The sequence below is a fragment of the Cryptotermes secundus genome, unplaced genomic scaffold (genome assembly GCF_002891405.2).
Source record: "Cryptotermes secundus unplaced genomic scaffold, Csec_1.0 scaffold2042, whole genome shotgun sequence".
Taxonomy (NCBI): domain Eukaryota; kingdom Metazoa; phylum Arthropoda; class Insecta; order Blattodea; family Kalotermitidae; genus Cryptotermes; species Cryptotermes secundus.
Window position 1 is genome coordinate 88473 of NW_019743681.1, and position 13492 is coordinate 101964.

General features: G+C 44.1%; 1 protein-coding gene across 4 annotated transcripts in view; it reads left to right on the forward strand.

Annotated features, from left to right (window-relative positions):
• The first annotated feature begins 2809 nt into the window (after nt 1-2809).
• LOC111874297 (protein crumbs) overlaps nt 2810-13492 on the forward strand; it is an 87586-nt gene continuing 76903 nt past the window's right edge. For all 4 annotated transcript variants that reach the window (XM_023869679.2, XM_023869677.2, XM_023869678.2 and 1 more), the window contains exon 1: nt 2810-3041. The gene's annotated coding sequence lies outside the window, so the exon portion shown is untranslated. The remainder of the gene's footprint in view (nt 3042-13492) is intronic.

The window sequence follows — 13492 nt, forward strand, 5'->3', positions numbered from 1 at the left end:
CTGCGCTACTGCGTGCTTATTGGACGGTGAGCATTTTAAGTCTGCTCTACTGCGCGCTTATCGGACGGTGCTCATTTTAAGTCTGCTCTACTGCGCGTTTATTGGACGGTGTGCATTTTAAGTCTGCTCTACTGCGTGCTTATTGGACGGTGCGCATTTTAAGCCTGCTCTACTGTGCGCTTATTGAATGGTTCTGATTTTAAGTCTGCTCTACTGCGCGCCTATTGGACGCTGCGCATTTTAAGTCTGCTCTACTTCTCTAAGGGATAAACGAATTGATTAAAGTCGCCATATTGTGTGTATGTGTACGCATGCGTATGTATCCGTTTAAGCTTCATATATAACTGACTGATTTACATGAAATCTAGTATGAACGTAATGTCATTGAAGGTCACTCTAATCTCATACTTTATAATTGTCTACAATCAGTAATACCAACTTGGCTGAAGCATGAGCTGCGGTGTTGGGAGAGACAACAGTGTCTCTTAATCAAGGGTCCTGACCTTACGAATCACAATTTCCGTTACATAATGATCTGCCAACCTGACTGCCAGCTGCAGTGCAGACCACCTTGACGGTCGGTACAGAACTGCATGTGTCTGGCATTCACACACATTCGCAGTTTGCTCTGACAGCGCTCAAATGCACACGTTGCAGTTGCAGTGCAGTTGCAAACAGAGGAAATAGAGCAGTCTGTTCCAATAGCAAACAAGAACATCTGGCAGTAACTACAGATGCAGTGATACACTGTATGTGCTAATGATAGAGGTTTTATCGGAAAGGTTACATCCTGTGTGACACTGCATACATCATAAATCTATGTAGCGCTGATCAGCTCCTGTAGGATAAGCAGAACGACAGACCAAGCAAAGAGAATGTAATGTTATTGCAACACGTAGGTCCGTTGCCAAGTTAGAGCTGTGAAAAGAGGCGATAATACAACAGTAAGGAGCAGCCGTGCGGTAACGTTGATTCCCCGGCGGGAGAGAACACAATCACGGAAGAGAAGTTTTCTGTGCGGTCCGTACCATGGTTATGTAACGAGGAATAATAGTTCTTGCGTTTCTGAATCCCGTGTGGAGGCGGGGTCGAATACCTCCACCGTAGCCCTGTGAGTCGTAGGAGGCGACAAAAAGGGAACCCAGTATCTAGGGGTATGCTGGGCCACCCTGTTCCTGGGGGATATAAATACGGGGACCTTGCCCTCCGGGTTGGGAGAGTCTTGAATCTGAGAGAGTAAAATGTGGTCATGAGTCTCGCGGGATTCAGACCTGATAATGACTGCGCTGGCGAGGGACAGCAGAAATTGTAAACGACAGACCCATCCTCACATGAGGACTATAAGAACAAATGTTCAGTTGGAAAATTAAAATTCTGGTCGTGGGTTTCAAGGGGCTTGTCGAAAAGAGGGATTGGCTGTAAACCGCTAGTCGTAAAGTAACTCTTATCTGCCGTTATGCAAATTATATGTTTAAATCTAGATTATACACATATAAGCATAAAGGTATCTGATAGAGCCGGGCTAGCGCAGTCGGTATAGCGATTGGCTACGGGCTGAACAACCGAGAGGTCGGAGTTTGACTCCCTGTAGGATCAAGGATTTTCTCTTCTCCACGTCGTCCAGACCGCCCTTGGGGTTCACGCAACCTCCTATGCAATAGGTACAGAGGGCTCTTTCCCCGGGGGTAAAGCGGCCGGGACGTGAAGCTGACCACTCACCTCTAACTAATGTCGAGGTCAAGAAAATGTGGATCTACACATCTAGTTCCACATACGCCTTCATGACGTAGTGCTTAATTAGTTAAGTACAGGGGAAACTTTACCGTCTGCTGTATGCACATCTCACAAATCGAGGAACAGGAACCAGAAAGGAAAATGTAAAGATAAAAAGGCCATCTGACAGAATGGACAATATCACACGTCCCTGCTACATGCTCTGTTGGAGCGCACTACTGACGCATCTTGTGAAGGAAGATGTCTCGAGACATGTTTCTTGCACCAGCCATTTCAGTGAGACACTAAGTATACTGGTCTACCCTCCCCCGGGCCACAGAACTGCGAATTGAAAGCTTGTCCGCGCCCAGACTCTGAGTTATAGCTACAAGTGTTAACTGGCTCGAGCAAAAAAGAAACAAGCCACCAAAAGACAAGTCTAGAAGTTTCTGGTGACGCTATGTTACAGTAAACATACCGTACTAATTTGGACACTGTCCATCATCTTAAGTTGTTTTCAAACAAGGAGTATCGGGAAGGAGGCAGATATCTGTCCATTTGCTTCGGGAAGGAAACTTGGTCTCTGGTAGAGTGATGTCATGGGCTCAGCTGGATAGAAAATTCCCTGCCGCATGTTGTGAAGACGGAAACATATTCCGTTTCCAAAGCGCTGTCTTTCAAAAGACAGAAGTCGATAGCCAGTGTCCACAATAATGATCATGTTTACATGAGAAGATGTCCATGAAGTCTAAATAAGCTAGAGCCTAATTCGTGAGGAGAAGGCGAAGAATAATTATCCAAAGCATAATGACTAAACCTCACGAGACAATCTGACTAGGGGCTTTTTCCCCATGCACACCTCGGTGACACGCAACCAAATGTCCGGACTGCTGTGTCAGGAACACGGGAAGAGAACAGAGTACTGCTGCACTTGTGACCCTAAACCAATTGCCCCGTAAAGATCCTTGCGCGATGCGGTGGCTGACTTCATTGCCCCACCGCAGCGCTAAGTTGGAACTCGTCCCATTAGCGGGGTGGGAGAGATCATTCAAAATGAGATGTGGTTGGCACGGTTGGCACTGACATGCTCAGTGGTCGCCGAACAAGGCGCCAGGTTGCGTGTCGTGTTGTAGAGCGTAGCGGTGCTACGGTGAGCTAACAGACTTAGCGCTCCCAGGAAAGTGCCGGGTTAGAACTGGTGTAATTTCGCCCTGAGATAGTTGCATTGCTGCAGTCCTGTGGTGGAGTTTCCTGCTATATGCTGTACTACACACAACAGAAGGAAAGACTGGAGTAGCCATAGTCGCAATAAAACGGATCTAGCAACCGTAAGTAGTGTCTGAATATATGGACATGCACTGAGTAACGGCCCTGTGGAAAGGGGTTTCCAACGATTACTAATTTCATTAAATAAGTATAACAACTGTTCATAAATTTCAGAAATATATTTGTGAAATATTAATTTTGAAGGTTAGTTAATTTTATTTTTTTGCCGTAGCTCTGAAGTTTTAAGCAGTGACTTATAGCCGTGTAGACGTTAGTTATATCTGAATAATTTGTCAGTTTATTTAAAAAATATTTCCTTATTCTGCTAAATTGCAATTGGTCTCTCATGTGATCGCTATTGGTATAAGGTGTGAGTACCTCACGAGGGTACCATAATAAATGATTGAAACTTCTACCTTTCAAAGTAAAATGTTGAAATGAGTAATAAAAACTCCGTGGCCTGTAGTCCGCAAGCGAATATACCGACCGAGTGATCGCCGCTTGTCGGTGAAGTTAGTGACAACTTTAGCGGATGGAGGGTGTCGCGTGGTCAGCGCAACGGATCCCCACGGCCGTTAATCTCGGTTTTCTAGGCCGGAGCCGCTATTTCCTTAAAATATCTCCTCAATTATCCTCACGAGGCTGAGTGGACCCCGATCCAGACCCACTACTTCTCAGAAAATCTGGTACCCGGGTATCGAACCCGTGACCTCTGGATCTGTAGCCAGGAACTCTGATCACTAAACCACAGAGGCGGTCTTAAAATGAATAAACTATTATAAAAGTAGGTCAAGTCAGGTGACCACGATGTTCGATAAACACTATTTAATAGAATTTTAAATTAAATATATTCATTTATATTCCGTAAACTATTAGCATTTGTTTAGTAATTGTGCGTGTGAGAGCAGCGGATCGCTGGTAAGAATTGTTTTGTAACGTTTTAACTGTACAGTTTATGAAGCATGGCATTAGATGTAAGGCTGGCCTTTATGGCTTCTTAACGTCTAAGCAGTTGATTACTTTCAGAGATAAAATATTGAAAGATATGAATGACGGATAACCCGTCCCTACAGGCAGTCAACCTGCACCTTCTGCAAACAACACATAAATATAATGCCGTATTCTGGGATGCGGCGTCGTGTAGATATTGTGTTAACCGACGTTTCGGAGGATCGTATCGCCTCCATCTTCAGGGTATAAGAAATCTGCGTGAGCAGGTTGCTGCAGACTGCCCTGAAGATGGAGGCGATATTTTCTTCCGAAACTTAGGTTAACACATTATCTACACGGTGCCACATCCCACAAGACGGCGTTCTTCACAGTCACCGCCGTAAAAACCTCAAATCTTACAAAACACATAAACAGACCCATAGCAATATTTGTTTTGGGGACCGGTTTAGTGATTAGATAAAGGAACTTCTGGATGCGAACCGGCCACTCTGAACACTGTGCTACTTGACACGGATTGTTAACACTATAAATTGCCAGTCAGAAATGTATATGTAGATAAGAACTGTATTAGCTTCGAAGCACCTCTGTTTATAACAGACAGGCGAACGTATATCTGAGGAACACGCTGGCTTGTGAGAGCATACCGGTGTACACCTCCTGGCAGACGCAGCAGCACGTGGGAGAACACAAGATAGTGAGTTACGTTTATGTGGCTACACGCATGCGTGCTGTGAGTTAGCAAACCTAACCCAGGATAGCATTCACAGCCAGTTTCCCCCCACCCCTCTGCTTGAAGCAGGACTCGCATGGCCTGAAGTTCCAGTGCAATTGGATCAATCTAGAACTCTAGAACATGGTAAGGCATTTGCAGGGCTCTGTTTAGACTGTGTAAGTTCTCACGAGGACCTTCGGGGACATGAGGCTGTGTAGTTTCGCTTCGGAGGGACCTACTGCTGCTGGCTTCAGGAGCAATCTCTCCCCTCTCCATCTCTTCCGAAACATATCATAAGAGACAGACAAATTTTCTAGTCAGAGAGGTTATTACATAAGGACTATTACCGCAAGGGTTCAGTTGAGAAAAAAAGAACATCGCTGGTCGTGAGTCTCAAGGGCTTGACGCCAAAACGAACTGATTGGCGGTAAACCGCCAGTCGTAAACTAACTGACTTTGACTTTGACTAGAATCAGAAGTGAGCTGGCAGCTTCAGCACAGAACTGAGAGAGTCCAGTCGAACGTAATGGAGAATAATGGAAAGAAAGGAATTAAGCTGTGCCAAGAAGACTTCGTGTGTGCTGTATTGACAGGGAGACTTAAGAACCGTTGCCAGGAAACGGTTAGTGGAGAATGATATAGGCTGAGGACAGTAGTGTGTGTACAGTGACCTTTAAGTGTGGGAAGAGTGACAGCACTATAATTAATTAGGTATCAATAAATCCAATCATCCTGTCCAAAACCCGTCTAATAGTCACGCAAACTAAATCGTGACAGTATGTATCACCCAAAGGCCAGCTGTTAAGAGGAAATATGCTTATTGATCATTACCGTACTCTTTTAATGTCGTACTTTAACTCATAATTATAAACAAGAAAATTGTTAAGGACCCAGTTTGAGGAGCCTCTCATGTCACTAAGGACGTACATTTCGTGGTCATGCGTCTTGCATAATTGCACTGGTAGAGTCTGTTGCATTATGGACGCTGATAAGTGCAATTACTCAAGACACGTGAACACGAAATCATCACGTAGGGAACTAAGGGATTCCGACAGTCACATAAATCAACATAAGAACTGGTTCCACTAGTGATAGAACTGCTGCATGAATTCCTTTATCTAGCTGTCAGCAAATTAACTTATCGCACAAGCATTACTTCAGTATGTTGCATACCACCCGACCGCGTACTAAGGATCACATCGGGAATATACACACAGTGTCTCGTATGAAGAACAAGGAATTACTGGTTTCCCTTGCTCAGTGGCTCTCCAAAATAAAAAAGTATTCTTCTGCATTAAAATAGTTAACTTATGAAACTGATTAGGGGCACGCGGTAGCGTAGTTGGATAAGGCACTATGATACAAGGAAGAAGATCGCGGGTTCGAGTACTACAATCGTCGTCGAGCCCATACGTTGAGCGTCACGCTCTGACTGCCCCACAGTTGCTCAACGTTGGTCTTTGGCCGCTGGCTGCTGGACTGCTACGGGCGACGGCGGCTACAGCTGACTTTACCCTGCTTCACTTATCCTACTTTCACACCTCTGATATTTAGGGGGATGGGTTTGGTTTGGGCGCCAGTAAACTTCTACCCTCAGTTTACAGATTTATGAAGCTGTGAAGGATTGATAAGAGGGTAGCAGTCGGGGTAGCTAGTTCTGCCGGTAGAGCTAAGATTCTGACCTCAGGCCGTTTGGCAGGGTCTCGCTCAGGAAGGGAAGTGGGAACTTCTGTTGTAACACACACACGCACGCACACACACACACACACACACACACACTTTGTTCCACAAAACACTTTATTAAACTCTTGTCCATAGTGGACCCCACTAACGCACTACATTCAACTTGTGTCCGCTGGGTTTGCGATCTTGAACCAGACTCCTTCCAATGACTTCTCTTTTAGAATTTGCGTCCTAATAGTTTTTCGATCTTGAGGAAGACTCCTCGCAGCATTTGCGTCCGAATGGTTTGGGATTTTGAATGAGACTCCTTGCAGAATTTGCGTCCGAATGGTTTGGGATTTTGAATAAGACTCTAGAATGCCTTCTCCTCGCAATCCTCGGAGTCGTCTCGGTCCACAAGTAAACTCCAGAAATTACGAGGATTGGTCATTTTCAAAAAAATGGGAGTACACTAATTAAGTATTCCCCCAATCCGTTTACGTATTACAGGGAATTTAGGCGCTAAAACTTAACGTAAAATCTGTCAGTAGCTTGACAAATGTTACGCTTGGCTTGGGGTTGGGAGACCACCCATATTTTGAGTTATGGGTTCAAAACTGTCACTTATTGTGTTCTCGAAGGATTAAGACAAGTAAAATTTTGTGTGACTTTCTAAAGAACCAAGGTGCCGGGGGGGGTCTTCCTCTTTCGTTTCGCATCTGCCTTGACCAGTCGTTTTTCTATTGTCTTTTTCATTGGAGAGTTTGGGCTAAAACTCCTTCTTGAGGGCAAGAAATAGCCTACGTACCTCTCGTCCATTTACTGTAGGTTATAAGTAAACCTAAACGAACAGGTTGATTTTCTCGGATCCAAACATTCTACTAAATTAAAGTGAGCTGGGGTAGGCAGATCGGTTACAGTACCGATGAGGTCACTTGATTTTTCAATTGACCTAATCCTTCCAGCCGCTCTATGGCCCTGAGGTCAACTCAGCCTCTAACACAAATGAGTACCAGGAATCTTCTTGTGGGCGGCCGGCGTGTAAGGCTGACAACCTCACTGCCATCTGTGAGCCGATTGTCTGGAAAATGTATGAACCTTAACGTCTCACAACCCTATGGGCCTCCACGGCCTGTTACAGGGATAGCTTTACCTTAACTTTTTACGTGAAAAAATAACATATGAAATTTTTGCCGTATGTTTCACCTAAACCTACTTCTAACTGTTTTCATTAGTGACCGAACATATCTGCAGAAATTGGCTTGAATGTGTGTGGTCATACATCTCACATTCTTCGTAAATCAGTAGATTTAATTTAAGTTGCATAAATATCTGAGTAAAGCACTTACCAAACATTTCAAACATCTCTTTCCAGAGCTTCGGAAGGAGAGGACAGGGATGAGGTTGTCTTGCGTTCATTTTGTCAAATGGAGTATACACCAGCGATAATGTTCTTTATCGCATTCCCTTGGACACAATATTAGAAACGTGTATTTTCATGGGACATACAATGGAAAATGTTCTCTTGAGCAGATTCGCTTTTCGTCATTCTTCTGTAAAAAGAATAATTCGCGTGAAATTTCAAAATAATTATTGTCTGACCAGCATGTAACATTATACGGTGTGAAAATATAAATTATTCACGGAAAATGCTAAGAGTAAATACTACAAACAAGTAACCACTAAACAATAACAATTACACTCCCCGATGATGTCATTGGATTTTTTCAATTGACCTAATCCTTCCGGCCGCACTTTGGCCCTGGGGTCGACTCAGCCTCTAACAGAAATGAGTACCAGGAATTAAATAATATTTTGGGGGGTAAAGCGCGGCCGGCGCGTAAGGCTGACAACCTTACTGCCATCTTTGAGCCGATTGTCTAGATAATGTGGGACCCTCAACGTCTCCCAACCCTAGTGGCCTTCACGGCCTCTTATAGGGATAGCTTCACTTTTTTTACTCCCCGAAATACAAGGAAACATTTCGCTTTGTCTACTGCAGGTTCGTGCACATATATATACGTCTTAAAAGGCCTTAAATATATTCACCTTCAATTATCGATTTTGTGTATAAGAGACAGTGAGTCCATCTACTGGAATTTTGGTTTCTCCGGTTACTTCGGTTTCCCCTGTCAATTCTGATTCCACTGACTGCTCCACATTCATCATCTATCGTCCGGGGCTGAGTGGCCGGAGTACCGAGTCGACTTAGACTCACCCCACCCCAAGAAAGTAATAAAAACCCATACTACGGTGGTCCCTCCCTGTATCTGGTTGAAATGTGAACAGACATTTATTATTCGACGTCTTTGAAAAAGTAGCATACGTTGTAAGTTAAGGTTACCGAAGTCTGAAGGACAGACTCCTGATACCAACATATTGTGACCTGTCGCAGTGACTGAAGACGGGATTCGAACTGGTAATTGGATTTATTAACAACCTACAGGCCGTAACTACATTTAATTATTCCACTGTTGCTGCTTTACACAATGTACAGTCACTCCACACTAATCTCTTCAGTCTATCTGCACAGTCTTCACGGGTTTACAGCACAGCAACTGTAACAGTCCCACGGAATTACACACTCCGAATGTTACAAATAAATAAAAGTCCTGTAATCACACGTTAAGTCTTCTCAGGGCCGACTTCTTGTTCTTCAACTACGAACTTGCAGTGGCTGTCTCCTACCGAGAACTGACTGACTTGCTTGTCCGCGTGCTCTTCCTGCTACTACTCGTAACTCGTAACTGCCTTGAACGAATTCTGTCACTTACTTACATAGCCGTGGAACGGAGATGAACCTACAGCAAACACATCACGTGATCTCTATGCAGCCAGTCTATTGGCGCGTCCGTGAGATCTACACAAAACACAGCTTCCTCTGTCGTTGCGTGTTGGACCGTGTTTCCAGAGCTGTTGCCTGGCAACGTGTTGACCAAATCCGTTACACTATGAAATTATCTACATCAGTGGTTTCAGTACAGTTTCTGATTAATTCTAAGCCAGCAGCGATACCAGGCACAGCTCTGAAGGAGATGGGAGCACAGCGAGGTGACAGGGAATTAGATAGATGTAGCCGAGGCATATTTGAAAACAACAGCACATCATTCGCGTGTATAGACTGAAGAAAAGCAAGAAAAGTCTCAGTACTACGGCCTATATTCGAAATATTTTTTTATTGCTAGTGGGGTGGGACTAAGTCCCTTGTACTGCGGCCATTTATGGCCTAGTGTACCAGCCCCAGATGATAGGTGAGGGTAATTATGGAGCAATTGGTGGAATGAAGATTGGCAGGGGAAACCGAAGTACTTGGAGAAACCCCGCCCAAGCGCCACTTTGTACACCACAAATCCCATTTGACCAGACCCAGGATCTAACCCGGGCCGCCGCGGTGGGAAGCCAGCGACTAACCGCTTGGGCTATGGCGCGGCCTTTATATTCGAAATAAGTAACGCTCCAATGCAAGTCTAGAACAGTGACACCCAATAGGCAGCCAGCTTTTCAATTTTGTACATCCCTAGAAGTGAACGCTATAATTTAGTTCCGCAATGAGTTGTTCCACTTGAGGCATGAGGTATTTTTAGTTGCAAGAACGCTCTAGGAACGCTCATGTCTTAGGTCGTTTGTTACGGGGGATAATGGACAGTTAGACACGTCGTTTACCACTAAATGCCAGTTTACCTATTCAGGGCCTTCTGCTACAAAAACAATACGCCACTTCTTGGATCAACGTACCTCTATGATGCAACATTGAATAAGGTGAAGTACATCAAACACAAACACAGGACCAAATTTACGTATATGATCATGCATTTGGATAATTTTATTCTACTTGCTTCGGACTAATTAAAAAGGATGTAATATTTCGAAAAGAAAATAGATGTCCCTATCAAACAAAAAGACTCCGTGACCTGTAGTCCGCAAACGAACTATACCGACCGAGCGACCGCCGCTTGTTAGCGAAGTTAGTGCCAACATTTTGCAGATAGAGAGTATCGCGTGGTCAGCGCATCGGATCCCCACGGGCGTTAATCTCGGTTTTCTAGACCGGAGTCGCTACTTTTCCATTCAAGGAGCTCCTCAGTTATCCTCACGAGGCTGAGTGGACCCCGTTCCAGACTCACCACTTATCAGAAAATCTGGTAGCGCCGGGAATCGAACCCGGAACCTCTGAATATGTAGCCAGGAACTCTGATCACTAGACCACAGAGGCGGTCAAACCCTACCATCAATGTAAAATTCAATTAATTTCTCTCCTGTAATATGACAAACATGATCGCTTTTGTACTGGAGTTTTACTGCATAAAACATGTTAATAAAATATAAAATAATTATCAGCATTTTTCAGTTGGAAACTTCAGTAGCTGTACACCCGACTTAATAGAACTGAGAATCTGCTGCCAGTCAGTGCGTACCGCCAAGCTTTGCTTCTGCACCAAACTGCTCATTCCCTCAACATGCAACGTCACGTCATGTCACAAAATATTGTCACGTGTTGGGTTTGTCACGCGACAAATAACTTTACGTGGGCCTCGGATTTAGCGAATCTTTATTGGACACTCACACTTACACTCGGTACAAGTGTTATCACTTCAACTGTGTTCTGCGGCGGCTGTCTTCCAACTGTGTTTTTGCTGTCTGTAGCTCTCGGCTTATGTAGGTGTTCTGCCGACTCAGTAGAGGGTACCCCTCGCCAAGGTTCGATCTCACGTGTTCGGCAATCCGTTGCTTCGGGAACGCTCCCTATAGATACAGTTATTCAGTATAGAGAGGGTGGGTTTCCCCATGCACAGCGACTAATAGTCTATTGTACGTCCCCNGGTCTCCTAGAGACACGAGGATCTTTTACGTGCCGTAAATCTACGACACGGGACCCACGGCTTAAAGTCCCTCCCGGAGGACTTGTTCCCTGAATTTTTCCGCCCTTAAAAATTCCACGACCTCCGCCGGGTTTGAACCCGCGTAACTTGAGTCATGAGGTGGGATCGTTACCCCTAGACTACGGTGGCCGCTCCCTATAGATTACAGCGGTAACGTGTCTTGTCTCATCCCTTGTTATTCAACAATTATTCGTTGCTACGATTTGTCGCTGCGGGAACTCCCAAATTTCCACGTATTCGTTGTCGTGGAAGTGTCCGTTTCGATTGTAGCCGTTGTCGCGGTGATGGGCGTAAGGTAACGCGTCACAATATGAACCGTGGGCCCACATAATGTTCTTTCTGTCCAGACAGATCTGTGTAACTTAGAAAATCTTAAAATAAATATTTGTATAAAGATTGTTGGAACACCTAGGAACTTACAAACAGAAGAAGTTTCTTACTGAGAGTGTAAAACGTAATATGAGGAATAAAAGTTAAAAAGACAATTAGAGTTTTGTAACGGTTACATATCTTGCATTTGGCAAATTCACATTTCACCTGTCGAGAAATCTCTTTTGAAGTGCATCGCGTGATTCTTCAGAAACGAAGGAAAATGCTGACACAACCTAGAAACCGGAGAGGCTGTTCTAGACTAATCTCTAGACTTGTAATCGGGATCATTCCTATTATTAATTAATTATTTATAACCGGGAGATACTCTGTTCGAAGTTCTGACGGGATACCGAATATTCTGACAGAGTTTCATGGTTTTCCTGTGTCACTCTAGACAAATCCAGAGTTAATACTCGTACATCGATTAGGTCACAAAACTTCCCTTAAAATGCTTTCCAATTTACCATTCATCTGTCTCCCTGCCACCCGACTCTACACGCTGGGTACTCAGAGCATCTGGAGATAACCCACAGCAAAACGAAAGAACGTAAAATATTCATGACTGACCCCTTACTAGTTACAAACGAGAATGCGAAAATGTTGCTTCCGTTCTGAACAGCTTTGTCTCTCGCGACTTCAATGACAATGAACTGGGCTGCTGTCTGCAGGCAGATGAAGCTCTTTTCGTTTTCGTCAATAGCAATTCTTGACCGTATCAAAATTTACACAGAAACAAAGACGCAATGATGTCACTTTTCTTCTAAAATAAATTTGGCACAGAGAGGAATTTAGCCCAGGACGAGAATGACCTCGGTGAATGAACCGGTAAAGAGACTGGCAGGCAAAGACTGATCCCTCGTATAAACACTTAGAACATCTCATTAGCTATGCCATTCAAGAAGATATCCAGCCTCCTCTCCTGTGTCTACCTTGGGCCAGGGATGGCGAACAGTCCCGCCACTAGGCGCCATATCTATGTCAAGATGGCGGACTTCGTGTGCTAACTTGCTGCTGCATATTTTTATGCGTTTCTGAATTTCTCGGCTTGCGTGCAGCTGTTTGCGAGCAGCACAAATACATTCACTTATTTTCTGTACTACCTCATATATATACACGTGTCTGTGTGTGTCTTGCTTTAACGGCCGACTTTTCTGGCTCCATTTTACGGCTTACAGGAATTAGAGAGAGATACACAGACAGCAAGACGATCTCATAAGCCTCCTTCACTTTTTTTCAAAATAAGGAAAGGCTAAAAATCGCTACTGAATTTTCACTCTCTCTGATTGTTAATATAGGCAGATATTGTGGTGATGATTAATAGTATCCACATTTCAGTCGTCGGTGGTTTGCTATGCACATCACATGCTTTTCCGCGGAACGAGTGTTTCCTGCACAAGCAGATACGCCAGGGCCGATTGAAGTCAGGAAATATCTGAGCCAAGACAGTCCTTCCCCTTGCTGTTATTGGAACCAGGAGACCAATTAGATCGTGGCATCTGAAGTAATTTGCTCCGTTTCAGGACAGGATTGATATCCCTCAAACACTACTATAAATGTTATCAACCTACCTTCACTCTTTATCACTAAATAATATATGAGTACGGAGGTGCATTTCAGCTGCGATTACTCGAATGAAATTTGTTTGCAATTTTGTATACCAAATTTGTATTGTTGTGAATTTATTAGACAAAAATCTGTTGATCGCGTTGAACGTGTCAGAAATGAGGTCTAACTGTATTTGTGTTTCTTTAAATATTATCTGTATCCAAAAGTTATTTGAAGAGACGTTTGTAAGAATTAACACTAAAACTTGTTGATTGTAGGAAGTCGCGTGTAAAACCGTCATACACCCCCCCCCTCCCTTTTTCAGCTTTCATGTACTCAACTGAACCACAATATCACGGCGCCCAGAACAGATGAAGACACCCTCACCTGA